General features: G+C 44.8%; 1 long non-coding RNA gene across 1 annotated transcript in view; it reads right to left on the bottom strand.

Moving 5' to 3' along the window:
* The window catches only part of LOC139053014 (uncharacterized), a 41858-nt gene extending 21825 nt beyond the window's left edge, over positions 1-20033 (bottom strand). Inside the window, exons 1-3 of the long non-coding RNA XR_011510166.1 lie at positions 19635-20033; positions 18567-18671; positions 4301-4441 (exon numbers count right to left, since the gene is read on the bottom strand). This is a non-coding gene — a long non-coding RNA (uncharacterized lncRNA). The remainder of the gene's footprint in view (positions 1-4300; positions 4442-18566; positions 18672-19634) is intronic.
* Between the last annotated feature and the right edge of the window lie 2999 nt (positions 20034-23032).

The following is a 23032-nucleotide window of genomic DNA, read 5'->3' as shown; positions in this document are numbered from 1 at the left end:
CTTTTATTTTGTCTGGTCATGCTACATTTTTTTCTATAGATAGGCACGAACTTATCCTGTGCGCAGCTTACTGCAGAGAGCATAAGTGACATTCCCAATCGGTGTCCGATTTTTATATACACTATGTGCTGGCTCAAAGAGACTCGAAACACTGCAATGGAAGCTTCTAGTAGAAAAGGTACCTGGAAGAAAAAAAAACTGTGCTACAACCACCTTGGCAACATCTTGTCCCCTTAATAAAAATTGTGCTTCCGTATCAACTTCAGCCCTCCAGTTTAGAGTAAGTACCAGTGCACTTATGAACAACGAATCAATTCTCAAAGAGCACGTGCAGTCCAGCCAGAAGCATAGGCATGAATCCGCATTGTGCTCCAGCATTGAAGGTGAATAATGCATTACAAAATGGCGAATGTGCCTTAGTAAGCTTCCCGGCAATATGAATTTGTAATGTACAAAGAATTGTCAATAAAGCTTACCAAGAGCACAGATGCACTTGCAAATTATATCACAATTAAAAATAATGAGTAAACCTATGTGCCCTTTCCACTCTTAGTATGATTTACTGCACGATGCTACACCCCTGTATTGCGGTGTAGCAAGCTAGGAAAGAAACGTTGCATAATTGAGCTTTTTAAGATTACCTTTTTCGCAATACACTTATGTACTGCGGTGAAGTATACTAAAAGTGGAAAAGGGCCACTGACACTGGACATAAAAAGAGTTCTTTAATTATACACTCGCGCAACGGCCGCCTCTCAGGTCGCCTGAGTGGACATACTATGCTGAGTGATAGCGGTCCCCTCCCACTTTTAGTATCCTTCAGCGCGTAACTAAAATGTACTGCGGCGAAGAAACAGTACATTTGTATTGGGTGAATAAACAAATGATTTTTACAACAGTACAACAGTACAGAAATAAACGTGCACCATGCATCAGTCTACCACATGGAAGAGGGTCGCAACAAAAGGTAGCTGATTCACAAAGGCTGTGTAGCCTGCTTATCAGTCGTAAAGGCTATTATGTGAAATTCAAAATTTCAGACACACAGAAATATGTTTATATGTTTACGTTCGTACTCCTTGCGTAATAAGACTGCCAGAACTTCCACAATAGGAAGTAATTTACAACACACAAATGCAAACACAGACATATGCCTTATTTTCAACTCGGTCGTCATGCAAATGACATATAGCACGGAAAAACGTGAACATGCTGTGTGTTAGCATCGTAAACTTCATACTAGGCAAGGAGCACACCACAATCCCGCAACAGCCGCTAATGAGACCAAAACGGGAGCACATATCTGTGAACGTGAAAATGGAGACCCCTAAGCCACTCTGCTCTTCCACCACCCCCCGCTGCACGGCTGCACCACTCGTTTCAAGCACAGCACACCTAACACACGTTCAGCGTTGAACAGTGCATGGGCGGTCGACGCAGTCGCATTTACATGACTTGTAGCGAGCAGCACATTCCTCGATGTCCGTTAAGCAAAGTCGGACACGGCGACGTTACATCGCGGTTCGTAGAACTTCGCTGCGGAGGCGCTAGGCCAGTTCGACATTTCAATTGTCAACGAAGCACGGGTCACACAACGCAGATTCTGTACTGCCAGAGGTCACCGAGGCAAAAGTCGCACTGCCGCACCACCACTACTCGCGGCATTCCGCCATGTAACACAGAACCTACCACCAACACACAAGCAACGCAAGCACGATCACATAAGCAACGTTGAACAACGCGCCGTCCGCGCGAGCCAGAGAACGAACACGCCACGGCGTCGCCCGGCGCCACCATCATGCCTTCTAAAAAATCACTAAACGATCCTCTCCCTAGGCATCTAGGATCAGGTTATGTGAGGGATTTTTGTACGACGATTAGAGGCACGCGAACCTGCGACGTCTGGAACACGGTGTAGTCCAGTCAGGTCTAGTCAGCAGGAGAGCACCGGGAACGAGAGTTATCGCTTGGCGCCGTTGCTAGGAGTGACATCACGGCGTCCCGCAGGCGCGTAAGCCAATAGCATGGTGCTGCGGTTGCCATGCGTTGTACTTTCTGGATATTCTAAATACGCGGAGCTGACTGCCGGCTTATTCTACGGCGGAGGTTACTTTTGCCAGGATCGGGTGAAGCATTCTGGAGCGTTAAATTCACACCTTTGCACCAAATGGCAGTTTCAGATTCAGTGGGCTTTCACAATACAAGCTGGAGATAACTTCTTGGTTTGAATGGCTTCTTTGGATTTTAATACATCAAGCTTGCTTGCGACTGTTCGTACAGGTGGTCCCTTAGCGTTGCCGTGAAGTTGATATGGAGCTGTATCACCTGAAAGACGTGAACAATGTCCTGGTCTAGTTGACGCCCTGTGAAGAATGCGACAGTTTTCAAGCCCCCATTTTTTGTCAGCATTCTTGAACTCCTGACTCTAGTAATTTCTTCCTGGCTGGCCGAACTATCTTGAGGCCGCACACTGACACTACCGACGTATTCAAGCACAGACTTTTGGGTACAAAGTTCTTTGCTTTGCTAGTCTGGTTCAAGGAAAGGTGGCACATACAGGTGGCTATTCCGGACGCGACTAAGACAAACCAGTGGGCCTCGCTTAGCACATCTTATTTACACATTCTGTAGGAGATATTGTCAAAGGTTTGACTAAAATTCATCGAGTCTAGTAACATGATGATAAAGTTGTGGTAATTGACCAAGTGACTATCATCATGTTACCAGCGAGATGAATATTCTTTTATCTTTGACTAACTCCTACAAAACTATGGACAAGACGTAAGCAAATTGGCCAGTTCGTTTCACTAATATCTAGAATAGCCACCTGTAAAACCACCTGCCCTTCAACAACACTTGCGAAGTGAAAAGTCGGCACATGAAGACAACAGCTTGGGGCCGCAAGATAATTCGGCAAGCCAAGAAATTACTGAGAGCACGAGTACAAGCATGCCACATAAAATCAGTGGCTTGGAGGATGGTGCATTCTTCACAAAGCACTAACTAAAGCAGATCATTGTTCAGGAGTTCCCGAATGCACAACTCTATGCCAACTTCACGTCGACTCTAGAGAAGCACCTCTGCACAGTTGCAAAAAAAAAAAAAAAAAGCTAGATGCCCCAGGGGAAATGATCCCACTGAAGCCATGAAAGTTATGTTTACCTTGTCTTCCTACAACTACTCTAAGCCTAAGACTGCTGTTTTGCACAAGGGAACGAAGATCAACAGTGGTGCCTCGTCCAGCACAAGTCATCTGTGCCGTGGAACGCGATGTCAGTCAGCCCTCTTCCGAAGACGAGGCCCGCACCTGTGTCAGTGTGCTGTACAAATTGCAGAAGCACAGCCTACAAGCTTGTCTGCCTTGGTATGAACAAGGAAGCCGCAAGGGCTCCAAAACCCGTCGAACCAATGAACCAAAACCAACGAATCAACTTTGCTTCGTGCTGAGTCACCTCATGGTGGCTTTCCTACAATTCTTTTTAAGCAAAGATAATGCTTGGTTTGTAGTGTAGGCATGTGAATAATGAACAAGGCCGGCATCGCTATGTGTGAAAAAAAAGCATGCAACAAAGCACGTACAGAACACAGGTGCAGTGTCTATCACATACCATTTCGTGCAGTAGATGCTACACCAGCTAAACCGGCCAATGTATCAATGACTGGCTGCATGAGCAAGCAAACTTGATGCGTGGGTCAGCTAGCAGTGGAATTGCACTGCTCTCGATGCACATACACTTGTGTTTGAAAGCTGCTTGATTGTGGCAAAATATAAAGACAAATACAGCGGAGAGATATCTGAGGCTTTTCTTGTATGCATGACGGGGAACCTAACACTAGCTCCCCACGCAGAGGACCGCTAGAATGTGAGACTGCTTATTATCACTGTAAAACGGGTGTCACACTAGCCACGCCATGTGTCCTTTTGGTTTTTGTGCGAGCAGCATGTATTCAGATTTATCTATTCTGCCCCTTTCACCTTTCGCACGATATCACCCTGCGAGTAATACAACTGAACTGTTAGTAGTGGTCCGTCCTGTTGCCTCCTTTCCTTCCTTGTCAATTGTGTGCTAAATAAGGCTTTTTTTTTTGTGCGTGAAATAGTGCTACTTTAACGCATAAACTAGCTCCATGGCAGTTTGCAATAAAGGAGTGTTAGCATCCTCTCAAAGTATGTCCATGCAGAGCAGTGTCAAAAGAGGGCCTTCAAGAAAGAATGTGAGTGTATTCATCTTAAAGGCCAACCCTTGTTTTTTTTTTTCTTAACATATTCTTCGATACCGATATTGAGGTACAAGCTCACCATATCATATCACCTTGTCAATGAAGCAAAGCACAGTGGTGCCCAACTGTCGCGGGACCAACTTGGATGTCGAGATCGGCGCAGATCAGCAATGTAGCATGCCCTGCTTACACTTCTCCAGGTCCAGCCATCCCATAGCAGCTATAAAACAAGTGAGCTTAGTGTGACAAGAGAGACAATATAAAAAATGACACTGAACAAAGCAACTTTTGTGAAACATAAATAGGAACAAAATGCAGACATTGTGCCCATAACTAACGTCACTTTGAGCAACAAAGCATCCAAGTTAAGAAAGATTATATACATGAGCTATCCTTGTGAGAAAGATTAATCAAAAGCCTTCTTTTTGCCATGCCCCTCCCCTTGTGCACGGATGGCTCTCTGGTTGAGTAAACTGGGCTGATCCCAAGTGTAGTGTAATCAAAGGCTGTCACTTGGTGGGCCGATCCCGATACCATTGCATGACTTGTACAATAATTTTAACGTGTATTGCAATGCTGGCCATCCTGCAGGCACTGCAACATCATAGCACCCATAAGGCTAATGGTATTACCTGATGAGGTTAACTAATAAGTGTCCCCAAAAGCATAACTCGGCGCGTCTACCCGAAGGCCATAATTACACATCGACAACCATCCTTCTATCGCTTCAATCTAATTTTCATCAACATAGTACAAGCTTTAAGCATCTGCGCAAGCTTAACGCACCCGGACAGCATAAAGAATACCACAATAGTTTCCTACCCAGTTCAGCCTTTAAAACAAACAGTGGCAAGTTCCGTACCATGTTTTGAACAAGCGAAATTATTCTGGAATTGCATAAGGCTTTTCCATACATACAAAAATAACCAGTGCTACGACTTGCATATGGGCATTTTGTAGATGGAAAACACCAATCACAATGGTTGAAGCTTGGAAAAGTTGGCAAGAGTTTGTTTTGATGGCGCTCACGATGAAAGTGAAAGAGCGCTGTGCTCTTTCAATCTCAGTCTGATTGTTATTTCCTCTATATGTGCGCACTGTGAACACCACATCTGCCTGTCCCTTATATCTTTCGTGTGTAGGCACTGTGAATAGAACTGAAAGGAACATAAAGACCAGATGATGATGCTACGTTGGCAGGCACGTACCCAGGATTTTTTTTTTTTATGGGGGGGGGCAACCTAAGGTAACTTTGCTATGCAAATGAGGGGAGGTACTTTTACTAGTACAAATGTGAATAATGCCCACCATTCGCCATAACAACGCGTAAACCCACAAAAGAGAAATGAAATAAGGTGAATTTTACAGGTACGCCTGTGCGATACACCTCTCCTTTACTTGGCAAACGAAGAACCACATCAAATGAACTGGCGCAGGAAAGAAGCGCAAGAAGAACACTGCCAGAAACAAGTAAAGAAGCGAAAGTGTAAAATAAAGATTACTTTCGCGGAATAGAACCTAAATAATCTGCAGTAGGCAACAAAGGCAGACGGACCGCGCGGAGTTGTGTTACTCCGCCAGCCAATCACAGAAGCAAACAAAATCGTCATGCGGCCTTTTCAAAATGGCGTCGTACTTGATACCTCTGGAGCGTCTGCTGTTCTTGAAGAGTCTTTTCATCGGTGGAAGCAATGAGGTGTGCAACAGACATGGACAAAATGTATGGAGTCTGAGCATATCGCTCTTCAAAAGTCCGGTGCAGTTCATTTCACTGCTGAACCTGTTTTACTCATGCTTCACTGCCAACTGAAGTGAAACTTCACAACAAAAAGTTGTAGCGAAGAAAGCATGGTTTTTCAGTTCAATAAAGAATTAGGCATTCGCCATTCCACTATAATAGTCGAGGGAAAAGGTTTAAATTACGCGCTAATAATCATACTTTTGTAATTACCGCCTTATTTGGGTAACAGAAAAAGTTTGAAGTACGAATTATTTGCAGCCTCGCGTGAGGAACAGTGGCTGGTGGTTATGAAGACATGGGCGGGGTTTCATTGCAGACTTAAGATGTATCCGACTATAGTAGCGTTTTTCGAATTAGCTCTGGAAGAATTATACAGAAATATATATTTTCGAAACAATCGCAGTTCTTTTGGATCCCTCGTTTAGTTCTCTAACAAGTTAAGTGCCACAACCGACTCGTATTGTTATTTGAGAAGTTACGTAACGATGCGTGGCCACCAGTCGCGTACAACCGCGTACGGCGCAGGAAGCTGCGATTCTACACATACTGTGCCCACCTCGGAAGGTTAGAAAAACGCCTACATAAGCACAGCAGAAAAGTGGCTACGTTAGGCGGCTCGACTGATAACTGCAGAAGCATCATTCAGAACACACGAAATTGTCCTCCACTTTTGGCGGCGTTTTCTCTACTTCCTTTTTAAATAAAAAGATGTTGAACGATAAATATTTTCTTAAAGAACGGTTAAATTTGTTAATTTTCGCTTTTCCTTCCTGTTGGGCTGTTGCGTTGGCTCACTCCCTTAGTGGATCACTTAATTTCTCGAATCCTTGCGACTCTTGATTCCAGTTGACAATTTTGCACGAAAAGAACTGTACAAATAGGAAAAAAACATACGAGCTAACGGGTGACAGTCATATTGCCTATGAGTTTAAGGGTTACTGCAGGATTTGATGATGGACGCTGTCTCGCATTATTATATTTTCCACCTTTTCTAACCCATCTCACGTGTATATGGTTCCGAGGATCTGTCAGCGTCACGGCGAGCCTTCACTTGAGGAAAAAATGAAACAAAAAGAAAGGTTACACGCAATTGGCATTTTCTCTGGCCGCAACTCGTTCCACGTGCATACAGACCAGCTGACCACGAACTGAATCCCTTTCCTGGTCCCTAGATCAGTCTAAACAAAGAAGGTTGAACTAACGCAGCAACAACGATGTGCGTGACTGCTGAACAGACGGTGACAACTGAATGCATCTGGAGTTAATCACGCAGGCATCGAATTGATGAGGAAACTGGCCTTCACATCCTAGGAGACGCCAATAACTACTGCCATCCAAAAGGAGTGAAAAAGGCAGCAAAATGTTGACCGCCCAATAGCTGTCAAGTCTCAACATTGATTTGGCGGCGCTTTAGAAATGTGCGTGAGAAGTAGTGGCGTGGGTGGGGATGAGGGGGTATGCATCTTAATTTCAGAGGGGGCCCGGGCCGCCCCTGGCCACCCTTGTACGTTGTACGTTGGATAGAATGAGCAAGAAACATACCTTCTGATGCAGTACATCTTGATGAAACAATTTTCTACCAACATCCTATACCTGCCACTGCACTGAAAAAGGCTTGTTCGATTTGCTGTGCAAAGCAAGGTTGTTTCAACGAAGATTGCATTTGTTCCAATTATTTCGACAAACTGGTGATTATGGAGTATTCGGGAAAGGTAGCATCATTGAAAACCACCTCGATTCTTGTGTAAAAAATAATCATGCTAATCATGCAGTCAACTCCAGAGATCAAGCGAGGTACAAGTATGCAGCAGTCAGACTGGTGAACTGGTCTTTCCACGACTGTTGAGGTAAAAACAAGTGCTGAAACATTCCCGACACATTCAACACGTTTTGGAGAAGGGAGCATATTAGAATTAAAAATGTTAAAATGCAAATATTTAGAGTTATATGGTGCTTCTCTGCTGTAACGGTTTGTCACTCCTCCAGTATGATTCATGAGCTTACTACTGAGCAAGATCCTTATTGTGGATTTTCAGGGAACGATTACAATGAGGAGCAAGGGATGTGACATCTCTGAGCGCCTGAGGACAGTACTGGTGATTATATATCACAAACTACTGACATGGAACATAACCTTCGGGCAGTGTCATCTCATGCCACATGATTCAGACAAAACTTCACAGAAAAATTATTTGAGCTGCATTAGTAAATTACTCTACCACAATAACAAAAAAAAAATAGCTATCAACAGAGGAGGCTTCGTATGCCAGAAAAGACAGAATAAAAGATGGACGGTGAAACCACAATAAACTTCCCGCACTAGCTTGCTGTGATGCCTTGAATTTTGACACAGCCTGCTAGGGGTCTAATTAATTTCACTTTGGCGAATGTGGGCAACATTGCATTCTAAGTGAGCCAGAAACTGAACTTTGCAAGTTTTAAGCGAGTGAACCGAACCGCAACAGCCAAACTACAAGAAAATGCTCTGGAATGCATAATGTGCCACTAACATACTGGCAGTGAAATCCTGGCACGAAATTTGAAAAATTCAATTTTCACCTTCATTTTCTGTCCTTATAATTAAGCTCTTATTACAAAATTTAGCACAGAAAGCGTCCTGAGAGAATACTTAATCCCTCTAAAATGATTGGGTGTTTCTCTTTAGCATTGCTTTAAAGCAAAAACTGCAAGCTTGTTTACCGAGTCATGTGACATTAGTCATCCTAGATGCATTCAAACCGTGCACTTATTCTTGGCCTCGTTTAAAGTCCCTTGGTATTCCATGCAACATAAAACTGAGTAACAGGAGTCACTGTAAAGGGGAAAAAAATGGAATGCTCCATGTGTGACGTAAAATGGACCAACAACAGATTTCTAAGGAACTGGGTCATTTGTGGCACAATTAAATGCTCATTCTCGGAAGTAGTTATACCTGCAGCAGTTCCAAAGTTATGTAGAAATTTCGTAAGCAGAATTTTTCTATCAGCATTCCCCCCCCCCCAAAAGTAGGAGCCCCTACGCTAGCAACACTGAGAAGTGGGAACAATGCCTATAGCCTACTTCACTAACTGTGAAAGCAGAATGATGGGTGGCTTTCGCAGTAATAAGTTCAACTTTAATTCACCATTTGCAAAAACCCCTTCGGAAAATAAAATGCCGCCATAATATGCTCCTGCATCTGTGGTGCCCTATTTTGGCAACGTATGCAAGTTGTCGAGGATAAATTATTTTTGGGTAAGTTGGAGCTTACTTAACATGTTGCTCTTTAGGACAGTGCGAGACAAAAGGAAAGCAATGAATGAATTTGTTGTTTTATGGCGCAAGGGCCAATTATGACCAAAGAGCGCCAGTGGTTGCAGTGGGTAGATTAATTGCAGAGGGTTGTTGCAACGAGGTTGCAGTTGGTAGATTAATCCTGAGAGGTTTGTGTGACACAGCTGGAAAGGGGCCTAAAAGCGATCTCTGTAAAGTGCGTAAAAGCTATGAGTAATAAAGTTATGGCAATGACTAATAAGGAGTACTAAGAGCACAAAGGATACATTGTGATAGAATGACGATATATAAAAATACATGAAGCCAAACGTCTGCAAGATGCACTACTGCCTCACGAGAGCCCTTGAAACAGAAGGGCCTGAAGGCATGTGCTGTACAAAAATATTATCATAGCGGCATCCTCTGGAGAGAGGATGCGCTACAAATTCGTAGGGATAACAACATGTAAAACAACATCGTTTAAGAAACTTAAGACGGCTCTGGCGTTAAACAAGGGTTTTGTACCAAGAAACATTACAGGATGAAGGGGCATGTGCTGCCGTTATGCTAGCAGAAAGTGTTTCTTTCTCCCTGTTTCGGCTTCCCGACACTCCAGGAGGATGGTGAGCCTTTCACCGCACCTACTGCAGGTTGGTGGTTCATTTCCAGTTAGCAGAAAACTGTGTGTGGCATATGTGTGTCCTATTCTGAGACGGCAGAATAGGACATCTGTTCGTCGTGTTTTCGTTGCGGACGGCCAATAACCTAGTTTTGGTTTAATTAAGTGAAGCTTATTATTTGTTTCAGCATCCCATAAGCGCTGCCAGTGGCTTCAGAGTTTCTTTCGGATGAAAGGCTTTAGATCTAAGGCAGGTATAGCAGTGGTAGGATGGATATCTTGTGATGCAATTGATGTGGCAATTTGGTCAGCCAGCATATTACTCTCAATGACCCTATTTCCAGGTACCCAGCATATAATGACTTGCTGCTGAGTCGTACAATGTGCAAATAACGGAAGAGAGCTCGGTAAGTACACGGTTTCGATGATTGCGGAGGAACATTAGCGCTTTTACGACACTTAGAGAGTCCGGGTATATAGTGTCTTTGTGCAGCTTTGCTTTTTTGATATGTTTAACAGCAGATAGTATTGCATAAGCTGCCGTGGTGAATATGCTTGTTTCCGGATGCAGTGCATCAGATTCGGAGAAGGATGGTCCGATTGCAGCATAAAACACGCCGGCATGTGACTTAGAAGTGTCAGTGTAAAACTCTATGCACGAGTACTTCGATTGAAGTTCTAAGAAATGCATTCTAATATGTGCCTCCGGGGCGTGTTTCGTCACCTCTACGAATGACGTATTGCATTCTATGGGCTTCCACTGCCACAGTGGCAATGGCTTAGCTGGGACCATCAGGTTTTGCTGAAGAATTGGAACTTGCATTTCCTTGGCAGGCTTTCTAATGCACAGAGAGAATGGTTCTCTAGCTGCAAGTCGATTATTTAAGAGCATTGCAGATGTCACGTTGTTTATGCTTCCATAAGAGGGATGGTCGCGGTTTGTGTACACTCTTAGAAAGTACATGAAACTGGAGTACGACCTCTGAAGATGAAGTGACTACTCATTAGCTTCAACGTAGACTCTCTACAGGACTTGTCCTCACGGCACCCGTCGCCAAGAGGATACCTAAGTGGTGAACAGGGTCAAGCATCTTCAAGGCACTTGGACTGGCAGATTGATATACTATGGCCCCATAGTCTAAGCGTGTACGCATAAGCCTTTTGTACACGTTCATCAGACACTTCCTGTCGCTACCCCATATTGTATGTGATAAAAGTTTAAGAAGGTTCATTGTTTTTAGACATTTCTCTTTTAGGTGCCTAAAGTGTGGAATGAAGGTCAGTTTTGAATCTAATATGATTCCTAAAAATTTGTGTGGTGTGACAACTGGTACGTGCTGTCCATATAGTTCAACACTGGACTCTGGAAACAAGCCTCTTTTTCGTGTAAAAAGGACACATAAGCTTTTAACAGGATTCAGTTTAAAGCCGTTTTCCTCTGCCCATTTACACACTTTGTTCAAGCCAAGCTGGACATGTCACTCACAAATAGCAAGGTTACATGACTTGAAACCTAATTGTACGTCATCTACGTATACCGAATAAAACATACTCAGCGGTATAGATAAGCGCAAGGAATTCATTTTGATTATAAAAAGGGTACAATACCTCTCCTTGCGGCACCCGTTTCTTGTGTAAATTGCGTGGATAGAGCATTGCCTACCCTAACACAAAATGTACGATTTGATAAGTAACTTTCAATTACATTAAGCTTATTCCCTCAAATACCGATTTCTGAGAGGTCTCGCGAAATCCCATATCTCCAAGTCGTGTCATATGCCCTTTCCATGTCATCACTGTCCTTGTCCTTTGCGCTGTACGTTATTTTTGATCATAATTTGTGTATCCATTTTGACAGAGTTTGATACTCTTGTGTTCTGGAAAGGAAAGGTTAGTTCACGGGCCCGTTGGATGTGCCATGACGTGGGTTTTGTCTTTTTTGGAGTGGTCGAGAGAGGCTTGCCGCTCCTTTGGCGCTGTCTGGCCGGTCGTTGTGTCTATCGCCTCTTGCGAGGGGCTGGACACGCACTCTTCCGAGCGCTTTGTTTGATGTGAAGGCCTCGGCACGTTGGACGAGACCTTCGAGGCCACCTGCCCGGAGGAAGATGGCCCTTTCTGCTGGGGTGGCAGAGCAGCGCTAGCTGCAATGGCCACGGGGGCAGATAGCGTAACTGCCGACTCACTGCTTGTGCGTCGGACAGCCACCAGAAGCCGTTGTGTCGCTGCCTCCCGACGCATCGCCTCAGCAAAGGTGTTCTTGTACTTTTTTTTTACTTTTCTTTTTTCCAGGATGGGCACGACAGCGGGCACACTGCATGCTCCCCATCACAGTTTACACAATGGAAAGAGTTCTCGCAAGCTGCAGACGAGTGTTCATGAGCACTGCATTTCGCACATTTGGCGGCCTTGGCAGCTCTGTGAACTGTGGCCGAAACATTGGCATTTGAAACATCGGAGGCAATTTGGCACGTATGGCCTAAGACCGAGCTTGATGTACCCGGCCTCGATTGACTCGGGCAGGACACTTGAGCCGTATGCGAGTATCAGGTGCTTGGTTTTGATTTCTTTCCCATCCCGTGTCATCTTAATTCTTCTCACATTGATTACATTTTTCTCACTGACGGAAGTCATCAGAAGTGAAGAAATGACAGGAAAGATTAAAAGTGAGAGATAGAGACAAAGATTGAAGTAAAGTAAAACTCTTGCTTGGGCTAGTTGGTTCATGCTTGAATGAGTAAAGGCAAGGCGCAAAAGACAAGGACTAAAGAAGGACACAAACGACAGGACCCGTGCCGCTCACAACTAAGTTTATTTCCGCAACAAGCCTGCCTTATGTAGGTCAATCAAGCTGAATCACACACACATTCAGTGAACTTCTGATGCTGAAGAAGTTCACTGAATGCAGGACACTTGTCGTGTACCAAATCCCTCTAAGCTGTGGTGCAGCTATATCGCACAAACAGGTCGATGTTTCAATGAGTGTGCAATGGAACATTGCCGTAATCTGCGCAACAATGAAGGGAGCTTCCTTGCAGAGCATTGCAGAGACTGCACTAAATGCTGCCCTCAGTTCGACAAAACTAAATTTTTGAAGTTTGGAGAAGACAGGTTCGAGCGGGAGATTGTGGAAGCTTATTTTATCAAGAAAGAGGGAAACAATGTGTCAGCAGGCCATCCATTGTGCTTAGTGACAAGGAGACTACTTCTTTAGAAGATTTCATTTAAGCTTCATGTCAGAGTGATTTCATTTAGGTTTTTCCGTCTGTCTTCCTTTCATTTATTTAGCTTTTATTTTGTTGACTATTTTCTAGTGCCTCTTACAGGTTCGCCTTTTTTAATTTTTTCGTCTTTTTTTCTTTCTTTCTTTCTTTCCTTTTTTTTCTTTTTTTTTTTTTACACAGACGCTGTTCTTTAGACCCTTTATCGTTCAACTGTGCTGTCCATTTCATTGCTTGCCACGTGTTTCATTTTTCGTGCGGTCACACATTTTATCAGTTTTTTAGGTGAGCGACTATTTAGAGATTTTAGTTTTGACGCAGACGCTGTACTTAGACGCCCTTCCTTCATGTTTTTCCGTGTTATTCGTTGGTCATTATTCTCATAGTCGTGTGGGTTTTATCACCGACTGAGCCTTAGGCATTTGAATGGTGTTATGTTTTGGATAGTTACCCGCCATTGTTGCTCAGTGGCTATGGTGTTAGGCTGCTGAGCACAAGGTCGCGAGATCGAATCCCGGCCACGGCGGCCGCATTTTGACGGGGACGAAATGCAAAAACACCCATGTACTTAGATGTAGGTGCCCCAGGTGGTCGAAATTTCCGGAGTCCTCCCCTACGGCATGCCTCATAATCAGAAAGTGGTTTTGGCACGTAAAACCCCATAATTTAATTTTAATGTTTTGGATAGTTGATAGTGAAGTGTAGACAGTCTATTTTGTTTCGTTTTTTTCTTCCTGTTGGTTTGGTAAAGACTGTGCTCGATGAATTGTTTCCCGTGCTGCTCCACGTGTGGTTCTTGTTTGCACATTTGATCTATTGTATCAGATATGATTCCCGAGTGGTCAATGAATTGCTGCATTGTACTTCTAATGTTCCGTGCGTGATTCGGCTTGATTGACCTACATAAGGCAGGCTAGTTGCGGAAATAAACTTAGATGTGAGTGGCGCCGGTTCTGTCGTTTGTGTCCTTCTTCAGTCCTTGTGTTTTGCGCCTTGCCTTTACTCATTGAAGATTGAAGAGGAGGACAGGTAAAGGCGACTGCCGATTTCCCCCAGGTGGGTCAGTCTGGAGGTGCCGTCTATGTGAAGCAGAGGCCGAAGAGGTGTGTAGCCCACCCCGGGGGACCTTAAAGGTACAGACACCTAGCATCGGCTCAACCTCCAGGATCCCCCTTTCCCCAGACACGGCTAAGCCGCGCACGGCTACACGCGGGAGGGTCCAACCCTCATAGTGCTTGGGTACGTGGTGGCGCAACACCAAACGCCTGCTGACGCAGACGCCCCTGCGGGGAGGAAAGACGAGCGCTACACTTACAACTGTTTCTTGCAAAAAAACAGAGCACCCCCATATATACACAAAAATGCACATGTGCAAACGCATAAAACAAGCAAAGGACGTCAGCCAGCCGAAGGTAATGTTATCAATTTTTATGTGCTCAGCAGTCTGAATTCCGAATCATACAGCGTAACAGAAGTTTGACTCATGCAAGCTAGACAAGTGGTATGGATATGGAAGGCCTCTAACAGTTCCCGTGCAGTTTTGTTTTTGCTTCTGCCTAGGATCCTGACGTTAAAAAACGCTAGTCCAAAATCGGGACAAGACCTGCAATGTGCAGACAGGTGCACAGTCGTATCTTTCTTTAAAATATTTGCGTGCTCTCTGATTCGGTCGTTCATGCAACACCCAGTGTGCCCAATTTCAGGGTGTCTACCATGTTGACATTTCCAAATTTCCTGAGTTTTCCAGGTTTTCCCTGAGTGCTTTTGCAAAATTCCCTGAGTGATGCAGAACTATGTTTTATATCAAGTCGCGCTGAAATCATATCGCCCTATGCTGTCACTCTCTAGTAAGCATATGAAAAAAATTTCAAAGAAAACCGACTTAATCCAATTTCAATACTAAGGAGTTGTGTTTATGTTATTCAAAAAAAAGAATATAAGGGAAGGGTTATTAAAATGCACAGCAAATAAAATGTCTTCGAAAACATTTTCAAATCGAGTTGGACATTCTCTAGTACAAATAAAAAGGAGATGCATACAGAACCAAATATTTTCGAATATGAACTATTTCTATCAACTGATAGCATGCTCAGTGTCATGCAACTGTCCTGACATACTCTCAGCTCGCGCAAGACGCCTCAGTGTTGGGTTTCACTGCTTTAAAGAGTTTATTTTGGTTTGAATGAGGGACAACTGCATCTCAGCATCAGCCAACAATTTGTTTTTTGAGCGCAGGCTCCTTAAAAAAAGCGGTCGCATACTTAATTCCCCGTTCATTCCTCAGTGTGTCGATCCTTTCTGTTCTCGTCCTCCTTTCGCCGCGCGTTCGCCCCACGGACCATTTGAAGAATACTCTTGGTCAATTTACAGTCAACGTCCAATTTTTCGGACCCCCTAGGGGCCGCGAAAACTTCCGAAAAATCAGGCAGTCCGAAAAAATAAATTCATGTCTTTTACTGCCCTTAAGGGCTAAAATCGACACATGTAGGTCTGAAAAAGCTCTGAATGCCTGTCAGTGCACTTATTAGGCATATCGGTGCTCCTACTTGACAGGTGAGGGCGGGTGCACACGTGTAAAATTAAGGAATACATACAGTGTCCCGCGACAATTGCCCCTTCCTACGCTTGTTACGCTTCACCGCGTTACATAACTATAATGAGGCGAAGCAGACTTTCGGGAAAGAGCATTCTGCAATGCGCCGTGCTTTCCGAGCTTCGAAGACAAATTTGTTGATGTCAGCGGAGAAATGAAGAAACTTGGCACCGAACGACAAGAAGCTTAACAGCGAACGTCGAAGCAGCTAGGCCTAGCGTTGCCGCAGTGGTGGCTACGGCTGCCAGCGGATCTGCATGCGAGAGCACCGGTTCAAGGCGGCGAGGTAATCAAAATAGCAGCGGTGGTGGTTTTCATTAATGCCGTCTCGGACCTGTGATCACGCAAAACGTTTAGAAAATCGGACGGCGAAGAGTTCTTGCGTCTGAAATTTCAGACGTTATGATACATTGACTCTTTGGGGTACGTGGTGGTGCCGCGAAGCCGTCCGAGTTATCGGGAATCCGGAAAGTCGGTCGTTGACTGTACACTGGCAACTCCTCCAGCCGACGACGATTCCTTACGAGTCCTGTCTGTTTCTCGAGCCAGCATTACCGCGACTTTTGACCCTCTAAAAAAATTACAGCTAATTTTACCTGATAGAAGCACAAATTCCCCGAGTTTTCCCTGAGTTTTTCCAGACTACTCAAAATCCCTGAGAATTTCCGGTTTTCCCGGTTGGTAGACACCCTGAATTTAGCACTTGCCACAGCTGAGTGGAATCATGTAAACCACTCCAATGGAGCAATGCACGTAACGCTTAACGAGCGGTACTGTACACCCGTTCATAGGGCCACCTGTGATTCGGGGGCAGAGACGGGCCAGCTTGTTTGGGATGGAGAAGACCACAGGTACTCCATACCTGTACACCACTTTCTTGAAATTGTGGCTGACGCTGTGAAAGTACATCCCGTACCTTCACAGAATTAGGCCAGAAAATTTTCTGGCCTTATTGGAAGGCTATCTCAAAAGTACTTTTAGTCTTTTTGACAATCAACTGTATTTAGTCAACTGTACTCACGTAGCGCCTCTGCTATGTGACCTATTCATTCCGAAATGGATATAACCCTCGACAACTGTTTTAAGAACATGCACGTGATAAAGGTTTTTAGATATGTAGACAATTTTTAGTCCTTTTGGACAAACAGTGTTCTTCAACTGACCATGATGAAACCAGCGCGGTTATAAGGCTTTTTAAACTTCATGGCAAGGGCCTGTGTTTTACCCATGAGATTCCGGTGGAGAACGTGCTGCAGTTTTTAGATTTAAATATGACGTTTTTAAAAGAACATGTTTGTTGGTACTGCTCACCATGCTCTAAAAAAGAGCTGTTACCATACGATTTACGCACACTCGAAGGAAAATAGTAAAATGATGGATTGCAACAACCTGCCTGGGGTATGCGCTTCAAAATTTCCATTCCCACTTCATTCTCACTTGTGACCACTGCAACAGGCCGAGTGACATGCGTAACCAGCAGTTTGTGGGACCACATTTTCATAACCTGCAATTTTTTGTGCCATCTGAAGAGGTCAGTCTCAAGCTCCATGCTGCGCTGCACTCGAGAAGAAGCATTGCAAACTGGCAACATTCAAATGTTATGCTGCATGGTTTGTTGCATGCTTCAGGAATTTACTTAATATACACATAGCTCATAGGCTCCACTTGGAGTACTGTGTGAGGTGGCAAGAAAACAAATTCTAAACTAACAAGGAGAACATTCAACAAAACAAGTCAGAAAAAAGAAAAAAAAAACACCCTCATAATGGGATTATGTATCTGGCAGCTAGCTTATAAACAAAGAAATGTAGAAATGTTTTACTACTGGTAGTACTTTAGGGTATTACATGTAGACTTCCAAGCTTCATACACTTTTAAGCCACCTTTCGTGGCTTTTTGTTTTGAGGTCCCTTTCTCTGTAGTATATAGGAATAAATACCCCCCTCCAAAAAAAAAAACATTAATACGCAATAGTGAATACTTAGGAAAATGTAATTAAGAACACAGGGTCTGTGTGGGCACAGATGTTAGAAGTCTACATGAAAGCATAATAATAAAGGTGGGCAAAGCCTCTCTGCTTTTAGAGGGCAACCTGTACCAAGACATACAGGTAAAAGGATACGCATGCCTCACAACACAGTCCCTAAAAATATCTGTCACAATACAGTGAGTAAGTACATCATGCCTATCTACAATAGCCCCTACATATAGTTAACTCAGAGGGGGCTACCTATGTAACTTGATCGAATTGAAGGTGGGCCAAATTCTAAACATATGATTCAAGTAGACCGAAATGGAAGTTATAAATATGACATCTACAGCAAAAGTGTTGTACTACATTATGTCACACCTGCCAACCTGTGAACATTATATTTTGTAAAAATACTGCAGACACTAAATTCTTCGTTCGGAAGATAGCACACTTTTTTAAAGCTTGCTCTCAGCAGCCACATTGTTGCATACACACACACACACACATTATTAACTATTATTTAACTTGAAGTGCAGCACAAAAAGCAGCAGCGATCTTGAAACCAGAAACTGACAACATTGTTTCTTAGATTACAGAGCTTTTTCAGTGTTCTTTCTGCTGACGCTTTAGGCTGATTCAGGAATTTAACCAAACATCCCTAAAGCAAGTGCCCCTCTCGTATTCTCGTTAGAGATATTGCGTTGCTAATAATGGCACAAGTACCATTACAATCAATTTTTTTACATGCATTTCAACAATGGCATGCCACCCATCTCTCAACAGCTTTAAAACATCTTAACCAACAAAACTTCATTCTCTTTTTAAATTGACATTCATAAAATTGTAAAATCAGCCCACATTTTTAAACCCACGAAAAATTCAGGAGAGTTGCAAGGTATGAATGATACCAACAAAACCTGCAGCTCATGCAGCGACTGCGCTGTACGCACCTGGTCGCAGCATGCCCATCAGATACTTTGCCGAGCTGTTGAGGCTGCAGAAGTGCCGCAGGTGCATACGTGGTGGTGCCTCTGGTTCACAAAATATTGGCATCCCTAAGCAATAAGAACTGTTTAATTTATTGTAACCCCTGCTGAAACTGCGCACTCGTGACATAACAAGATCACGTTACCTTTCGAAAAGTCTCGTGCAACCAGTTACATGAAGGTGCATCTGCTTGTGTAAATATCTGATTGTTACAGCAAAGGCGGTTATATAACGCGTAAATCGAACTGCAGCAAACATGAACTTACTATGAAAAGCTTTTCACACAAACGTACATACATACATCTGCGTAGAGTGAAATGTGAATTGTACGATCAAGAAAATTCCTTAGGACACGAAAAGCGTCTAAACTAACTTGTTTATGCGGCGGAACAAAGCACTGTCACAAAGGGCGATGCGCACAAAATTACAACAGATCCCCTATTTTTCAGAGACAATACAGAAAAGTGAAATATTTTACGTAAAAAGAAACATTGCTGTTGTAATTTAGGGTTCTCTGCAAGATCAGAACCCTTTACAAGTACACGAAAACACACAGGATACACGCTGTCTGACGACACTATAAACAGAAGCATTTGCATACAAGCTAAAGATCTGGCCATGCGTCGACACAGCAATCGGGTGCTATCTCGCCCAGATGTGAAGACGGTTAAGACGACACATCGACGTACTTCTAGAAATGCCTATACCACTTCTCAATTAAAAACTATGTACACGAACAGTAACTTCACCTGCTTAAATTTTTGTGCCCATTCCGATCAAATAATCACCCGCGCTAGCGTGCTCCATAGGAGAAAGCAAATAAACCATAGAAAAAGCTGTTGGCAACATTAATACGTTTTAGGGCAGTTTCCATGGAGCGTTTTGCTAAATGTGCACTGCGACATGAAGAACGAACATTTCAAAAGCACATTTATCAATTTTGTTGCTTTACTGATTATTTTGCGATCCGTAAAAGAACGCACACTTCACGAACCATAGACCACAAGAATGCGCGCAAGCGCCGGACTTGCCTTTCTAGGCGTACTCGGGAAACGCTCCTTTCACGGGTGCCGCGGCATCGACCGCATTTGACGCTCCTTCCGGAGCAAACACAGTTGAATTGCGGATCACCTACAGCACACTACAGCACAACCTTCACCAAATTCTTCCGTACACTGTGATACGATGCGAGAGTGCCAGAGGAGATACTTGAGACAGGCTTTCCACGAGCCGGGAACAAAAGCAGCGCGAAGGGCCATAACTACAATATTCGACATCGGCGCACCACACGAAAGAGACTGCGAGCTACATTACGCGGTCCCAGCGGTTTTGTGATTCTCAATGTATACAAAATGCACCACAATTCATCTCGGCACAGCCTACGCACGATTAAACAACCACATCGACCGGCATCAACGCAGCAGGAGCGCACTCACGTGTAGCGACAGCTTCTGAAGACGGGAAAATAATATCTAACTTTACCGGCGCCACCGGTGCCGCCTCCTGTAGGCCGCCACCGAAAGCGACCATTCGGTGATCTCCTGGGCGTAGTATTAGGTGTTCTGTGGTAGTATTTCGATGTCATGCGAGTTGTACCAAATGAGTTGTACAGCGTCGTGTACGGCGTGTTTCAGCAACGTTGCTTTTAAGAGAGAGGACAGCAATCTGCGTAGCGGCCGTATAGACGTCTCAAGACCGGGAATCGGTTTGAAATTCAAGCATATCGTAGTTTGGTTTGTGAACGTTCCGAGGTGTTCCTGTTTTTCTGCGCCGCAATTAACGACACATTTGGAATGGAGCAGTGTCATCGACACATTGTTTCGCCTTGTTTTTTGTGTGTCATTTTTCGGGTGTGTACTGTTCATGAGTAGTGCCCCCCATGAATCGGACGTTGCTGCCACGGTGGCTTGATTTCTTGCTTTATTGTGAACGTACTGGTGCTTTACGGATGTCACACGGCGCACTTTTGATCGCGATCAGGCCCGATCCGCATCGAGTTTCTCGTTTGTGATTGGCTCCTTTTGGGCAAGTTGCGCTCGGGAGCCAATCGCAGTCGAGAATTACGATCCGGATCGGGCTTGATCGCGATCAAAAATGTCTTTGTGACACCGGTATATGAACGTCCGTACTGTATGTCGCCGGCGCTTTCGTGCACGGCTTGCGTTGTTTGCATGTGTGTGCGCGACCACGTGCTGTATGCGTCGTTCGCGTGTCAGCGCTTTTCAAACGTCTAAAACAAAGGACACGGCTTGCGAAGTCGTTTTATTTGTGCGTATGTGTGCGTGCATGCAGCTTTATTAAACGCTACAATGCCTGCCATTGGTCGCAGAGCTTGAGAATGGCCCCAATTTAGCACTAGGGTCTAAATTGTCTGGATAGCGAAAAAAAGAAGTCCTTCCCCAGTTCTGTTCAAGCATTAAACTGGTATACATGATACCATCCAGTATGGTTGCCACAAAGCTTCAGATTAAACCAGCTTTTGTGCCAAACAGGCGCCCCTGTATGGTACCAGTGCGTCCAGTATACGTCAGCTTAGTTGCAAACGGGCCCCTGTGTAACGGGCCTATTTCTGTGTAAACGGGTCATGCCAAACGGGACCCGGTTCAGACCTGTTCGTGTGTGAGAGGAGCGAGCGTTTGAGAAGAGAAACGAGAAGAGAAGAGCGTTTGAGAAACGGGAAGAGCGTTTGATTGGTGTGTTGAAACAACCCTGCGGGTGACCGTCCGATGCGTGCGTCGGTAGTTAAGCAAATTTGACGTCAGGAGCTTGGAATAAAAACACATTGGAATAGTTTTACGTTATAGGGCCCTTCGTCCTGTTTATACATGTTTGTTGCTACACAGGTGCCTGTCGAACCCAGTTTAAACCCGTATAACCCACTTTGAATTTAAATAGGAATTTCCAATAGCTGCAGTACCATGTAGCTTGTCAAATACTTGATGGCGGAGTCGGAAAGGAACGAATGGGCGTGTTCGACCGCATTAGAAGCCCCAAATGATAGTGCCTGAAGAAAATGGAAAAGGCACGTCAAACGGCGCTCATGACGTAAGCGGTCCCGAAGCTCGACCATAGAGTAACTCTATGGCTCGACATCTAAACGCTGCGCCATGGCTGTTTCTTCCAAGTGTGGCCGTGGGTAGCGCGTCCGCACGGGAGGAAGCATCTGCAGCTGCGTTGACTGGGCCTTCAATGTATGGTTCGTCCATGGTGAACTCGGAGATGAAATTGAGGTGCCGTATATCACGTGCGGTGTATATATTGAGAGAACTTTGTAGAAAAGAGCACACGAGCGTAGTTAGTTCTTCCGCTCTGCAGTGGGTGGTCCCCTCAATCCAGGAGTCACAGCGGCCTAAGCTGCCCTTCTCGCATGGTTGACCAAGTTGAGCTGGTCCGTCGATTCTGAGCTGGACAGTGCTGCCTCCCATTGTCGTGAGGTGGGGTGTGCTTGTGTGCAGTGAGGTGTGCTGTGGTGTGGTGTGAAGCGCCGGTCTATCGTGCGCTTGCCTCGTCTCTGGCGCTTGCACTCCCTATGGAGACGGACACATTCCGCCGGGGTGAAAGGCCTTGGATATATGTTTGTGTGGCTGCCCGGGTCTCTTCAAGCCATTTCTGCACCGTACGGGTCAAACGCAGGGGGGTCATAGCCGAAAAAAAAAAAAAGTGAAATTTCTGCAGCAACAATTGCACACTCGTAACCCCTTTAAGCCCTCATGAGCACCAGTGTGAGTTTGATAAATGATATACCTTCTATGTCATTCTGAGCACTCTCGAACGCAGCCATCCATTCTCTAATCGAAAACCTGCCGGCCTACGCCGCTCGGAACGCCGCGTGCGAGGCTCAATTTACCTCTGATTGCGTCATGCGTGGCAAGCCGCGCGTGTGCGCTTTCAATGAGTGGCTTGCTTGCTCTACAAAACAATACAAACGTAAAGGGCGTGGGTGGTACGGTTTCAAAAATACAAGCGACAATGCCACAGAGAACATGATTTCGTTACATGTGGTCATAGCAAGCGATCCTGTGACCTATTTTAAAGACGTCACACGTCACAAACACACGCTGCACACTATGAAGCAAGGACATGGCGGTCGACATCCTGCTCACGTCGCCTGTTTCAGGAAGCAACGGACATGGCACTCGCCCCTCTCGGGCTGTGCAGAAAGGACGAATAGCTACATGCTCCTCTCAGATGTGTCTACGCACAACGCGCATGCATTCTACTCGGCTCGCTCTACAGCAGCTCCAGTTAGTCACTCGACACGTACTCTATGCTGCCGCATCCCTTGTGGCCGACTCGCTGGGCACAGCTACGTGATTGTGCGAACGCCAAGTGGCCTTGAAGCCTCCTCGAAGGCCAAGGATAACCCGGTATAAAGTCTTCGGACCCTCCCATTATCGACAGCATACCTTGCGCGGCGTGCTTTTTGGCT

This window comes from Dermacentor albipictus, unplaced genomic scaffold (genome assembly GCF_038994185.2).
Source record: "Dermacentor albipictus isolate Rhodes 1998 colony unplaced genomic scaffold, USDA_Dalb.pri_finalv2 scaffold_54, whole genome shotgun sequence".
Lineage (NCBI taxonomy): Eukaryota > Metazoa > Arthropoda > Arachnida > Ixodida > Ixodidae > Dermacentor > Dermacentor albipictus.
The sequence above is the reverse complement of the archived record's forward strand: the minus strand, read 5'-3'. Positions and strand labels throughout refer to the sequence as shown.